Source organism: Pogona vitticeps, chromosome 4 (assembly GCF_051106095.1).
Source record: "Pogona vitticeps strain Pit_001003342236 chromosome 4, PviZW2.1, whole genome shotgun sequence".
In the NCBI taxonomy this organism is placed as follows: domain Eukaryota; kingdom Metazoa; phylum Chordata; class Lepidosauria; order Squamata; family Agamidae; genus Pogona; species Pogona vitticeps.
In genome coordinates, this window is record NC_135786.1 from 90,257,372 (window position 1) to 90,272,656 (window position 15,285).

General features: G+C 44.1%; 1 protein-coding gene across 4 annotated transcripts in view; it reads left to right on the forward strand.

Annotated features, from left to right (window-relative positions):
* LRRC8D (leucine rich repeat containing 8 VRAC subunit D) overlaps positions 1 to 15,285 on the forward strand; it is a 96,339-nt gene that overhangs the window by 59,380 nt on the left and 21,674 nt on the right. The window contains exon 1 of one of the 4 annotated variants that reach the window (XM_072997919.2): positions 430 to 1,342. The exons of the other annotated variants lie outside the window; for them this stretch is intronic. The gene's annotated coding sequence lies outside the window, so the exon portion shown is untranslated. Of the gene's footprint in view, positions 1 to 429; positions 1,343 to 15,285 lie in introns of those variants that run through there. 4 annotated transcript variants of the gene reach the window in all.

Sequence of the window (15,285 nt, forward strand, 5' to 3'; positions counted from 1 at the left end):
GAAAGTTTTCAGTGGACAAATAAAGTATTACCATATAGGGGGTTTGAAAGTTGATAGTCCATTGTAGAATTATATGAGCCCCGATTTAATATCTGTGGCCTAGATTGGTCCATGGGCTTGCCAGAACTGGGCCACGGATAGGGATCTCTGTCTCCCCGCTTATATGGTGGGCATGGTGTGCTTACGTGTGGGATGTGTCACGCTCGCACGGGGGTGTGTGTCGCACTCGCATGCATGTACAACACGCACCTCGTGGCGTAACACCTGCGCAAGCGTGATAGACCCACCACTCTCATGCTGGGGTGTCCCTGCCCCCCGCACATGGAGCTCACCCTCCCAGCTGGCCCGCGGCCCCAAAAAGGTTGGGGACCGCTGGCCTATGTGATAGTAGTATACCTGGAACTGATAGTAGTATACCTGGAACACACGTCTTCTTACAGTCTCCATTTGTAAGAGAAATTGCTCTTTAGAAGTCTTTGAGTCCAGAACTTCTGATTCCTTTTGAAACTACACTGTTGCTAGCAGATGATTGAGAGATAATTGTAGATATATAGGTAGGTTTTCAGACCTACCATAACTTTTACTTTGGGAGAGATGTTATAAGCTCTTGCATCATCAGAAAAACAATATTACAGCATGAGAAAAATACTCTTTGTGGCCTTATGTAGTGAAACAGACAATGAAATGGTAAAACCACCTGACCTGTACTACTTCAAGTCATGAAGTGGGTATCAGAAATGTCACATATGATAACTGAATTAATTAGCTTTATCATCCTAGTTTTATGTATTTATTGGATTCATCCATGCAGTGTAAGAAAGGACATAAAAAGATTGGCTAGCTATCCATCCCAGGGCTCTGTAACTTCTGCATTTCAGCTGTCAAAGCCCGCATTTCTTGCACGTTATGATACATTCATGTTGATGCCATATTCTTCAGCTTTGAAATATTATTTTAGTTTCCAGTGTACTAAAATAGAAGATGGTAGCACATATTTTGGGTGCAGGTAAGGAATGCTTCTAAATTTGGTTGGAAATGCCTTCATATGCATGATGCTGGGCTGAGTCATTAAGCTATTCCTAGTATTGTACTGCCTTGAATGAAATATAGCATCTTGCTAGTCTCTGGTGATTGGATGTCAAATAATATTTTTTCTCATACAGTTATTTCCATGAATCCTAGGGGGAGGTACATTGGTTGCTTTTCATTTTTAGGTACCTTTCATGCACATAGAACTATGATTTTTTTCACTGGCTATCCTTGTGTCCTTGACATACTTAAAACAGCTGATCGGCGCTCAGAAAATGGCTTCCCCTATGGGCGATCTTCACTGGACGACGAGGTAATTTCCCCATCGGAACGCATTAAATGGGTTTCAATCTACAGTGGTGCCTCGCTTAGCGATTGCTTCATTTAATGATGTAGTCGCTTAACGATTAGTTTTCTGGAGCGATCTTGTGCTCTGTTTAACGATGTTTCCTATGGGCGATTTTTGCATAGCGATGTTTGGGACCTTGCTTCGCATAGCGATGACAGTTTGGGGTTCTCCTGTTTCGCTTAACAATGGTTTTGACAGCCTCATGTTGGCTGTCTTTTAAATGTTTAAAAATGTTTTAAAAAGGTTTAGAATGCTTGAAATCATAAGTGCACTTAATGAACCCTTTGTTAAACTAATTTGACTTTGTTCTGACTCTTTTTGAATTTGTTGTAATCCCCCCCCCATTGAAATGCATTGAATAGGCTTCAATGCATTTCAATTGGGGAACCGCGTTTCGCTTAGCGATGTTTCCTATGGCGATTTTCACTTAAGGACGGCAATCCGTTCCCATTGGAACGGATTATCCAGTTTTCAATGCATCTCTGTGGGAAAATGCATTTCGCTTAGCGATGTTTTCCCATAGCGATGTGTTTTTTTACACCAATTAAAATCGTTAAGCGAGGCACCACTGTATTTCAATGGGGGATTCTTTTTCGCATGACAATGATTTCGCTTAACAGCGATTTTCCTGGAATGGATTATCATCGTCATGCGGGGCACCACTGTACAGTGGGGTCTTGACTTGAGAACTTAATCCGTATTGGAAGGCGGTTCTCAAGTCAAAAAGTCTGTAAGTCAAGTCTCCATTGACCTACAGTGCATTCAAAACCGATTAATCCCGTAACAGGCCGTTTTTGTTCCATTTTGGTTTTTTCTGGTCTGTAAGTCAAATCTCAGTCTGCAAGTCAAACCTAAATTTTGCGGCCAGAGAAGTCTGTAACTCAAAAAGTCTGTAAGTCAAGCCGTCTGTAAGTCAAGGGTCCACTGTATTTTGTAATTAATACAGAAAGTGAAAATCTTACCTGGATGTGAGAGGCATAACCTTGTATAGCTGTGCGTGTTCAGTCCACCATCTTATCAGCTACAAAGGACTCCTTTATAGGCCAACGGAAGTGCACATGTCCTGAAGGCCTGCAATGTACAGTGCTGCCTAAATTTTGCAATTGCAAGATAAAACTTGCCATTTGCGGTATGCTTCAACCATGAATTCTATATTTACTTACCTTATTTGCCGGCGTACAAGACGACCGGGCGTATAAGATGACCCCCCCAACATTTCCACTCAAAATATAGAGTGGATGGCTCTGCTGCGGTGCCGGCAGTGAGGCCCGAGGAGGGCAAGGAGGAGGGGAAGCGGCAGGGTGGGCGACGGCAGCAGAGGAGGAGGAGGGGAAGCTCTCCGGCGGCGAGTGGGCAGCTGGCTCCACCGGCGATGAGGCCCGAGGAAGAGGGGAGCGGCAGGGCGGATGAGGGCACCGGAGGAGGAGGAGGAGGGGAAGCTTTCCGGCGGCAGGCGGGCGAGCGGGCAGCTGGCTCCGCCGGCAACGAGGCCCGAGGAGGGCAAGGAGGAGGGGAAGCGGCCAGGCAGGCGACGGCAGCAGAGGAGGAGGAGGAGGAGGGGAAGCTCTTCGGCGGCGGGCGGGCGAGTGGGCAGCTGGCTCAGCAGTGTGGGGCGGCGGGCTCTGACCGCTCAGGCATGGTCGGCTCTGCTTCCCTCCCCCCGTCCGGACCACCTGCTTGCCTGCCTGCCTTCCTCCCTGGCCAGCACAGCCCCACGTCACTCACTCAACGGTGGCGGCTCCTTCCTGGCCCAACTGAAGTGCACCCAGTGTATAAGATGACCCCCCCACACTTGGAGGCATGTTTTGGGCCAAAAAAGTCATTTTATACGCCGGCAAATTCTAATTCATTAGATTAAGATGCAGTGTTAATATGTATTCCTGAACCAGATTTTTTCTCCTGCTGAGGTGCTCATGTGACTTGGAAGCTTTGAAGGTATGAGAAAGCCATGTTCTTCTTCTTTTCTGCCTGAAAATGTTCTTTGTTGCAGCCTCCTAGGCCACATGTGTTGTCAAGAGAAAGCCGGGATGTCAGCAGCTTGTTCAGGAACAATCAAGTGATCTAAGCAATGTATGACTACATGCTGGTGGCGGATGGAATGATTTACTTAGTGTTAGTCACACTGATTTGCCAGATGTCCACAAGCTATGTAAGAGATGTGCTTGTCCCTCTACTTATTGGCAGTGGTCCACATAGTGGAAGTTGCAAGCTAGCAGTTTCAGCATGGATATCATTGTCCGGGGAGTAGCAGCAACACAGAGCTTTCATGCTAGCCTCTGAGTTCACTGAAATACTTAAAGTAAAACTTCTGTAGTACACTTCACAGATGTAAATATTATTCCCTATATACAGGATATGCTTATGAGAGCCAAGTGCCACTTTATTAAATAGCTTAAATTTTCCATGAAGAAAGTTTCTTTAATCCTTTCTTAAAGAAAGATGCTGTCCAAGGTGCTGAGGGTCCTAAAGTCATTGATAATACAGCTACATGTCAAGTGTATTCTTTCCTAAGAGGGGGAAGATATATTGCGTTTCAAATATGGAAAGAGCCCTTTGCAGAGCAAGTTGTTGGGAGAATATATATATGTTTTTTGCCAGTGGCAGAAATCCTGTTGTGCACCTCTAAATGCACAGTGAGGGTGTTATCAACATCAGTGGCAACCCTCTGTTAATTAAAGGCAAATAGATCCTGATTGAAGGCAGTTTTGTGGTGCACACTATTTGTGCACAGTGTGACTGTGGCGTCCACCCTCGTGCCCCCTTTGCTTGACCTTCAAGCCTCAGAGCAAACGAAGGCAAACACTCTCTACTTTTACACTTGCTGCCACCAGGTGATCCCTAAATCACCATTACCTCAGAAAGATTCAGGTCCACTCTTCAAGTTCCTTTAAATAAAACTTTGGTTTATTGATTATAGAGATCGATTCATTAATATCTTCAGTAACTAATCACACCTCAGAATTTCCCAAACTACACACTCTATTACTCTCTCTAACTTTTTTCTCTACTACCTGACTCTTACATTTCTCTTACTTATTCAATCTACCCCTTGACTCTCTGACTCCGCCTCTTATAGCATCTCTTTCGGCTCCGCCTCTCAGCAACATTAATATGCATGAACCATTATTTTACATCATAAACCATTACATAATATAACATGAATCATAGACCTAATAAATAGAGAATGCTACAGTGACAAAGTTCCCTGCTCCCTGAAATCACCAAAGAAATACTTTAACCTGAACTTTGGTCTTGGAAGGGGCACAGGTGCCAGGACTCCTGGGTGAGGGCCAAGCAATACAAAGCAAGATAAGAGGAATGCTGTCTGGATATTGGGAAAATTTGCAGTAGTGTCAGTGAGTAATCTGTTCCCTGAGAAGTAACAAATGCTTCGTCCAGAACATCCCTCTATTTGTAAAAGAAGTTAAAACACTGGGCTTTCCATCTTAAGCCAAATACAGGATACCATACTAGGCACCACATGCTGGTGCAAGGACACAGCTTGCTCCAATTTCAGGATTTGGTCCTTCATTTAACCTAAACGATAAAGAGATATTGTGTTCCCCCTAGAGTTGAACGGTAGGAATAGTGCATGAGGGAGAATGAGACCATATTTTATAGCTTGTTTCATCAGAAGAATGGGCCATAACTAAGGATATAATTGCTCCTTATGTACTTTCATTTCTGTTTCAGAAGTGGCTGTTTTCAGACTAATGGTAAAGCATGCTGTATAAATTGACATATAACATTCAGAGATTTCTGACCCTGACCCCAGAAGCCTTATGGGACAAAGCATGCAGTATGTCTTCTTACTCCTTGGTGCCATCTTCAGAAAGAAGTGTGCGCGTGTGTATGTGTGTGTGCATGCACACACACAACTTAATTTCTAGTGACTGGTAGACACTGTGAAGCTTGAGGTCTGGCCAGGGTTAGAAGCCTGGTCCTTTCTGCCTTGCTGGTCTCCAGGTTCCAGTTTCTTCAGTTCTCCATGCAAGTTCTGCCCAGTCTTACCTTTACCTGGCCAATCTACTTCAGTTTAGGATTTGTCAGCTAAGTGAAGTCCTCTCCACACTGTCTGTTAGTCTCCACTGTACTTAAGCTTATCTCTTTTGCTAGTCTTGCTGAGACCTGTTGGTGAACAATACAACGGAAAATCCAGTCCTGGAGAAATCTAAACTTTTCAGCTGTGGCATTTGGATCTTATCTCTAAGCCCCTCTAGTGAGCTTTATGATTAATATATGTCTCAACTACTGTAATGGTACACAGCAGTGTTGAATTGCATATATAATACAATGGTGCCTTGCCTTACGACTTAATCTGTATTGGAACGGCGTTTGTAAGTCAAAATGTTCATAAGTCAAAGCACCATTCCCCATGGGAATGCATTGAAAACCCATTAATCCATTCTGGCCAAAGAAAAAAAATACCCCCCCCCCAAATAAAGATAAAAATTAAAATCTCCAAGGCCCTGGGGCTGCAAAACACAAAACACAAACATAACCCCACCAGCCCAATCCCACCCTGCAAAAGCCACCCAAAACAGTAAAAAGCAGCACACTTACCTCCCCACGAAGCCTCCCCTCAAGCCTTCCAGCCATGGTCAGCCGCCCGGACCCCACTGCTGCTGAAACCACCATTGGCAGGGAGCCATCCAGTAGCTCACCTGGCCTTCCCCGCAGCCGCCCAGGACCTACTGCCACCGAAACCACCATCGGTGGGGAGCCATCCAGTAGCACACCCGGCCTTCCTCTGCTAACAGTGGTTTTGGTGGCGGTGGGGAAGACCGGGTGAGCTCACAGATAGCGGTTTCAGTGGCGGTGGTGTGGTTTTGGCAGCGGAGGGACCCATGCGGCGGTGGGGAAGGCCGGGTGAGCTTGCGGACGGCGGGGTGGTTTCGGTGGCAGCGGGCCCACGCGGCAGTGGGGAAGGCTGGGTGAATTCCCAGACGGCGGTTTCAGCGGCAGGGAAGGCTGGGTGAGCTGGACGGTGGTTTCAGTGGTGGCGGAGTGGTTTCGGTGGCGGCAGGGAAGGCTGGGTGAGCTCCTGGATGACTCCCACTGATGGCGGTTTCGGGAGGCCTCCCAGCCTTCCTTCGCCGCCGTGTGGGCTCCGCCGCCGCCGAGACCGCCATCAGTGGGAGCCATCTGGTAGCTCACCCAGCCTTCCACCGCTGCCTGGCCTGGAATCCACCACTGCTGCCTGGCCGGGATGGGCCCTTGCCTCCTGGCCGGGATCTGGTTCCCAGAGTCCAGTTAGGAGCCAGAGCCTGGCTAGGATGGGTCCTCGCTTCACGGCCGGACCCCCACCACTGCCGTCACATCCCTTTCCCTAACTGTTGGGGTGAAAGAGCTACAAAGAAGCAGCCTCTTCACCACCAAAGGTTAGTGTGTGTGTGTTTTTTTTGTTTTGTTTTTTAATTTCCAACCCCTTTCCCCTGCCTTTTTTTGTTCATAGGTCAAAGCTCCAGCCGCAAGTCAAAGCAAAATTTTGTGACCAGAGCTGTTCGTAAGTCGTTTGTTGATAGGTCTGGGCACCACTGTATATATGAAATAATTACAGATGGAGAAAAGTACAATTTTGGACAACAAGTTTTTAAATACTCCAGCCAGCAGAGCATGACTTTCTATATTTCTTGGAATCCTCCTTCTGAGGAGTGAATGAAATTGCATGTTTGTTATGATTATACCCTGAACACTATTTAGTGTACATTTACCAACTTCCTACTTTTGAAGTGGGAAGTTATACTGAAAGAGAGTTATATTGAAAGCTGTAAAACTACAATCAGTTTGCAGTAATACTATTCATATTGACAATGCAGTTTCTAGCACTGCATTATGTGAGAGGAAGGCTGCAGTGGGAACCAAATATGTTTAATGGCTATAGAGTTATGTAGCAGATAACGTCTTTGTAAAATTATAAATTGGCTTTTTCAAGGCCAGGAAAACAAACTGTTTTGGCAGATCCTAAAGAGTTCAAATCCAAGGCAGTATTGCTGATTGGAATGCATAAAGTTCTGAACAGAATATAAATCTATGCGGCCTTCACTGTCCTCTAGATGCCTGGTGTGAAAGAGAAATAGGAAAGAGGGAGAAAGATGAGAGTGAGCCGTCCCCTCAAGTAGAAGTCTGTTTGGTAGAGGAAGGAAAAGAGAAAGAGGAGGAGGAGTTAACTCTACCAGTGTGGGAGGAGGATATAAAAGATCAGAGGAGAGGGGGAGTTTTCAGTAGGTATACCCCGGGCTGAGATAAAGAAAGATGAAAGAAGGGAAAAAGAGGGAAAAGAGGAAGAGCTTAGCTATGGAAGAATGTGTGGGTTATTAGAAGACTTTCCCAACTTAAGTGTAGGAGAATTATTACCCGATCCGGATAAAAAAGAAAGTGGGTGACTGTAACAGAAACTCAAGAATGGATAGTGGTGGTTTCCCCTCTGGGGCAAGGTCATTGGAGGAGGGTGATGAGACCACATTCGACCTTCAATCAGCCACCATGCAAGGGAGAGTGGGCCAGGCATCCTTGTGGCGGCAGGATATGTGCAGTGAGGTTTGGACAAGCCTCTCAATAAACTCTCCTAAGTTTTGTACCTTCTCCCTATGAACAATTACCAGACCTTAGTTGTTTTGATTCTGTTGAAGTCATTGTTGAATCACCGAATGTTAATACAAATAAATCTGTTAACCATTCAAACAGATCTCCGTGGTTATTTCCCATCAAAAAAGAGGAACTATTTCAGTCTCCTAATGAACTCAATCACACTGGGACAACAACTATCCTCTCCACTCAGAAAATAAAGCCAGGATGCACCCAGAAAACTATAAGACTCTCCAGTTGTTTTGTTGTTTTTAAGGTGATAAGAGTAGATGTTTGTCCTAAAACTTTAATTTTGATGCATCAGAGTTAACTGGGTAGTTAAACAGGCTCAAACATGGAATACTGTCTTTGCTGCTATCTTGCCTTTACTCCCATCTTTTGCAATCAGTGTCTCATATATTCAAAAAAGGCTAACATCTTCATGATATCCATGAATGCACACACATGGGTAGCATTCCATGCAAGTACAAATCCTCCCAACATTCTAGAGCTTGAAAAATCAGGAGATTGTTAGAGGTCCCATCCTCCCACATTGCCTCCTTATGCCTCTAAAAGGAACTCTCTCAGTTCCTTTTTTGCTGCCGCTTTGGATGCATCTGTCCATCTGTCCACTCAGTGTGGGCTATGAAAATTAGGAATGTTCTCTCTCTCTCTCTCTCTCTCTCTCTCTCTCTCTCTCTGTCTGTCTCTCTCTCTCTCTCTGTGTGTGTTTTTTTTTCCAGAATTCCAGAATTCTCCATTCTTGGAAGTTCTGCCTCCCAGACCCACACCTAAATGGTGCTTAAATGGTAATGGTTGGTCTGTAAGGCTTCATGACTTTAGATAGACTGAGTTCTGACCAAGCTGCCTATTAGAAAATAAGGTTGTTGAGTGTTTCTTGGGAACTTCTAGAATGGGGGATTCTGCTGTTTCGAATCCACAAAAGCGGGGGAAAGGCAGATGCCTACTGATCATGCTGTTTGGGGACAGAAGAGTTGTAGGTCACAAATTTGTGGGCTTTGGATTGGGAAAAGCTGATTTGTTGTATTTCTCTAATGTGGAAATATGTGTTGTTGCATCCACAGTCTTTTTTCATGTAAGTCACAGCCTATGATAATTGCTTCAAGTAGAGAGATCTAGAGAATCTCAAGTATCTGTTACATAAAACCTGTGGTTGAAATATTGCAGTGCTTTGCTCTTTCATGTATTTTTATGTTTCTAACAAATAACATATGTATTTAGTCCAGAGAAACTACTGAAATGAGAAGAAACTGAAAACTGTAATATGTAACTATTATCTTCACAGTAATAATTCAGATGGGTATAGATGCATTTTTAAAATCAATGTTCAAAGCCAGAGCTCTTACTTTTTTTTTATTTTATTCATTCTCAATTGAGCAAGGAAAGATCATAGGGAAGGGGGTTTGGAACAGGGTACTTGGGTAAATATAAAAATACAGAATGTGATAGAGAACAATGCATCGTTACTTTTGCTGATAATGTTTTCTTACTAAGCTTACTTCACACTTGCCATTTTTTTCTAAGCCTTTAAACTCTACAGTTAAATCTTATTATCTTCTGTCTTATAATTTTAACCCATTTATCTTCTCATCTCATCCAATTATACAACGGTTCCCACTTTTTTCTAGCCTCAACAATTTCTTTGTCTTTCAATACTTCAGTTAAAATATCCATCTCTGCTGGTTCGGAAAAAAAATCTATTAACTCCTAGATTGTTGGAGTCTCCTCTTTTTCTAGTATTTGGCATATAAAATTCTTGCTGCTGTAGTTACATGTGTGATCAAATATCTTTTTTCTTTTTCTATCAAATCTGATATTCAACAAAAACAGTTCAGGTTCATATGGAATTATAGAGGATAATATTTTTTGTAAAAATGAATGGACTAGTTTCTCTAGTTTCTGAAAGCTCTTAACTTCCCTACAAGTCCACCACATATGATAAAAACTAGCTTCTTTTACTTTACATTTCCAACATTTGTTAGAGGTACTTTGATATATTTTCGATAATTTTTCAGGTGTCATATACCATCTATAAAACATCTTTTACATAGTTCCTTTATAATTAATTGCTTTTGTTAATATTGTCTTTCCATATTTGTGACCATGACCTTAAGTTAATATTATAGCCCACATTTTGGGCCCATTTTATCATACATTCTTTAACTATTTCATCAAAGCCAGAACTCTTACAAGGGTAAAATTAATCAAGAGGAAGCAAAATTAGTAAGCAAAGAAGTCATACTTTTTTCCCATTTGTGAGATAAGATCACAATGTTAACTTCCATGCAGAATTCACGGAAGAATACAATGTGGCTGTTCTTTAAGTAATATATAGAAGATAAAAATCTTTGAAGATCTTGCTCAACATTGCTGCAAGCAGACTAAACCTATGTACTGCTTTCCATATTTCTCAAGCATTTTTAGGGTTTATTGATCACAAAGATGGAGGCCAGCAGATGCTTAAACTTAACCCAGTGCGGGACCTGGGGCTTAAAACTGCTTTTCTTGAGTTGTGCCCCTCTAATTTACAGTGGTGCCTCAATTTATGAAATTAATCCATATTGAAATGGTGGCCTCTAATTTACAGTGGTGCCTCAATTTATGAAATTAATCCATATTGAAATGGTGGCCGTAAGTCCACATTTTCGTAAGTCGAAGCACCATTTCCCATAGGAATGCATTGAAAACCGATTAATTCATTCTGGCCGAAGAGAAAAACAACAACCCCAAAATAAATATAAAACACTGCAAGCCCCTGGGCCTGCAAAAAACCTCTAAAACAAATCTAAAAATAAATGTAAACATAACCCCACCAGCCCAATCCCACCCTGCAAAAGCCACCCAAAACCAGTAAAAACCTAAAAGCAGCACCTTACTGCCGCTGCAGCCGCCTAGCCCTGGCTCCACCGCTGCTGCGATTGCCACCTCCGGGAGGCCTCCCGGGTTTCCAACACCACCTCCGGGAGGCCTCCTGGGCTTCCAGCACCACCCATTACCTCACTGTCCCGGGGGGGGAGCCTGTCCAGGGAGGAAGTCTCATGGGGACACACAGGCGGCTGAGCGGGACAGGAGCAAGGCCCCCTCCTTCCCTCCTCCCCGCCACCCCATCCCATGGCGGCAAGAGCCCTTTCCTGGGGTCGCCACGCACTCTTGCACACAGGGCTTAGGGAGCCTAGGCGCCCCAGAGCTGAGAGAAGGGAGCACACCTGGGAGCCCTGGCCAGCCCCGGCACATTTGTCCCACAGCACCTGCTTTCCCCAGAGGGCTGTCAAAAGTTGGCCAGGCTGCAGTCCGCGTCTATATCCAGCAGACCGTCCCCCCTGGCCAGCCTTCCCCCCCCCAGCAACAGGGCAAAATGGAAGCCCAGGTGGCCGAGCTTTCTCCGCTGCTGCAATTGCTGTCAGGGGCAGTCCTCCGTGAGCCCACCCGGCCTTTCTCCACCGCCACACAGCTTCTCCACCGCTGCAGCCACAGTCGAGGGCAGCCCTCTGGGAGCCCACCCGGCCTTTCTCCGCCACCACGTGGCTTCTCCGCCGCTGAAACCGCCACTGGTAAGCTCGGGAAGCCTGCAGTCGTGGCACGGAAGTTTGGGAGGCCTGTGGCGGTTACGGAGGCGGGGAAGCCCGGGAAGGCTCCGCCGCCAGTGGGGAAGGTTGGGAGGCCTCTGGCAGCAGCGGTCACAGCAGTGCTAGAAGCCCGAGTTTGAATTTCCTGCCCTTTCCCCCTGCCTTTTTTCATTCGTAAGTGGAAGCTCCGGCTGGAAGTCAAAGCAAAATTTTGCGGCCGGAGCTTTTCGTAAGTCAAAATTTTCGTCCAGTCTTGTAAATTTAACTCTCTTTATAATCTTTCAATGGAAAACAAGTTTAATAGGGTTTGTGCTATACTTCTAAAAAATTTAATGAGCTTAGAATAGTGAGAGCAAATGTTGCATTGATTATGTTAGTTTGGCATCTACACTGTTCTTGATGGGAGTGCACAGAAGACAGCCAGACAGCATTTTTCCACTTCTTTTTTCTTGTATTGAACTTTATATCCAAGATGGTAATACTTGCTATTTTTGACAGCTATGTAGAGATGGAACACAGGCAAGATGTGACTTTAGCAGCCTTTGGTCTTACCACACTGTTCGATTAACCTCTTCATTTGTTTACGTGATCTCGGTTTGAAATGGCTTTAGGTCTTCCTCCTGGAATAAATAACACTAGGAAGCATTTGAACCTCTTCTATCAGACAGCCATCCCCCTCTGCCCTTTTTTCCTTTGGGGACCATCACAAACCCCAATCCTGCTATCACTGCCATGGTTTCAATAAAACTGCACTTCGGCATTGTCAGGACTGGCTAAAGGTCCACCTTTAGGAACCATCTCTTTGGGCTCCCTCCTCTATTGATACACTACAAGGTTCAGCTAAGGCCTCAACCCTTGAGCCTACTCTTTCTGCCTCTGCCACCAGCTGTTGGCCTCTAAATCCTCAGCTTTGAAAACCTTAAAACCAAAGAATTTAGCACTGAAGGCCTCCTCCTTGAAATCTAAATCCTCTTCAAAGAGGTTGATTCTTCACCCAAAAAGTATGTCAGGGATCAGGATGTGCAACCCCTGCAACCCAATCTGCCTCAAGTTGTCTTGGAGGCTATTTATCTACCATCTAATGATGAGGTCTTCAAACTCAGGGACCTTGTATCTTCTCCCGCGTTCTAGTCAGTCTCCTGACTAGGCCCATGATGTTCCAGGAGATCAAGATCAAGCTCCCCGCTCCCCGGGCTCCTCTATCTCACCATCAGCATTTCATCAACATATCATTCTTCAGCAACTTCCGCCTACCAGAATGCCATCAGAGGCTCAACCCCCTTCTTGGGTCCTGAGACTGACCAGCTACCTAGAGCCCTGTCTCTGGGCCCACCAGAGTCCTCCAGACTTCCACTGAGTTCAGGACTGTCTTGAATCTGAAGCTATTGATACTTCACTACCTCAGTGAGCACACTAGCTTTGTTGGCCATATTGTGGGCACAGAAAAAAAAAGGCAATGCAAGAGGGTGGGGCCTATAACAATCTCATGTTTTCTCAAGCTCTATAACGGGTCTCCAAACATTTCACATGGAGGGCCACATAATATATTTTTGATACTTTCAAGGGCTGAAGGGACGTACGCACATGCGCACTCCCCGCCAATGCACGCCCACATTGCTGTACGCACGGATGTGGCCCATGGGCTGTACTTTGGAAACCCCTGCTCTAGAACGTTATGAGGATTTGCGCATGCACAGAATGCTACTCATTAGTGTGAATTCACAGAGATCCACTCAAAGAACCATAGTTACATTAAGTAATCCATACCATTGAGAAGTTGGGATTTGGGGCGCCGGGTTTCACTTCCTGGGAGATGGACTTCTGGCAAGTGATGGGTTGAAGTCACAAGGACTGAGAAAAATGTGTTTGGCCACAGAATGACGAATATACACTGACAAACTGGAAGAAGTATTTCAGAGGAGGGCAACAAGGATGATCAGGGGACTGGAAGCCAAGCCCCTGGGTCATGTTTAGCCTTTGAGAAACAAAGACTGAGGGGGAGATACCGTGTTTCCCCGAAAATAAGACAGGGTCTTATATTAATTTTTGCTCCAAAAAACACATTAGGGCTTATTCTATGCTTATTTGATAAGTAATTATTTTTCAACAGTGTAAATAACAATTGAAAATAATAACTGTGCTTGAAAGTATATTCTTGAAGGCTTTCATGGTCGGAATCCGATAGTTGTGGGTTTTTCGGGTTGTTTGGCCATGTTCTTAAGGTTTTTCTTCCTAATGTTTCGCCAGTCTCTGTGGCTGGCATCTTCAGAGCACAGGAATCAGAACTCTGTCTTTGCTCTGGAAGTGTTAGGCAACTTAAATAATATGGGATCCGCTCTGCTTGTTCTCTCTAATTAAATGAATTAAAACAGGTTATGTCAGACAGCTTATATTATCTCCCATACAGATAGTTGCAGAGCCAGAGATTGCGTCTGAGGAATGAAAAAAGTTTGTGATTAGATAATGCCTGCAAGCAGCTCACTTTTCAGTTTAATACTAATACTGGTTAAATTACTGCAGAAAAACTTGATGCAAATAGTTTATTCATCACAAGTCCATATTTGTTGCTAAAGGCAGTACTGATAGATATACCCAAAAGCAGTTTGCTCTAAGGGTCAGATCAGAAATATTTTAGCATTTCAGCCATGCAGTCATGGCAAACTGGGCCAGTATTTGACCCCTGAAGAACAACTAGGAAACAAAAGAAGATAATTTGCAAATTAGAGGAGATTTTAATAGCTCATGTTATTACAATATGAGTGCTTTTGCCGCTCCAAGAATTGCTGTTTCTGATGATGAGCTCGCCGTAGCATCGGTAGTTTGTCTGGGAATGGTGATACATTACTGATTAAAAGCTGAAGACCAGCTTGAACTTCTTAAACTTGCAGTAGCTGGAAATTTCAGCTCATTTTTGGCAAATTATTTGGATTTATAACTTTGAGCAATTTTTAAATTTCTTCAATACACTTGATATATATGTTACGTGCTATCAAGTTGTTTCTGAGTTATGTTGACCCTAATAGGATTTTCAAGGTATGTAAGATATTCAGAGTGGCTTACCATTTCTGCACCCCTGTTGAGTTTCCATTGCTGAGGGAGAACATGAACTGGGTCCTAATCCAACACTTTCCAAGGCATTTGTGTGCCTCTCCTCTCTGTTGCTTACACACCGTAGGAGGCAGCTTACAGGCTACAGCAGGAAAACCTTTTCTGAACTGCTCAGTCTACATTTTTGATTTTGTGATTTTTCTTGGGAAGAGGAATGTGCTTACTTTCTGAGAATGAAACTGCTCCTGATTTGACATATATTATTGTCCCCATACTACTGCATCTCATCCAGTCGTCTTTTCGGTATTGTGAGAACATTACATTGTTGGAGACTGGAGTTAGCATACAGTGCAATTCCCACAGGGAAATGTACATGAGCACATTAGATGTACAATAAGTCTTTGGAACAACAGAAGTACAGACTCTGCTTTAGAATTCTGAAAATCTTCAAGCATAATTAAACAAACAGTGATGGACATTTGATGCATAGAATTGCAGCAGTTCAGTGAGCCAGTGTCAAAGGAACTGCAATATCCCATAGTTGCACTGTTTGGTAGCAGTGCCATGTTAAAAATTGTAACTATAGCCCTTCTTTAGAAAGAACTTAAGTGAAGCTTGTTCACATCAAGGGAGTTTTGGACTGGAAGAGGTTCTACTCGAAACACGTGAACACTGTAAAGACATGCTTTATGTGTATGTCAAATT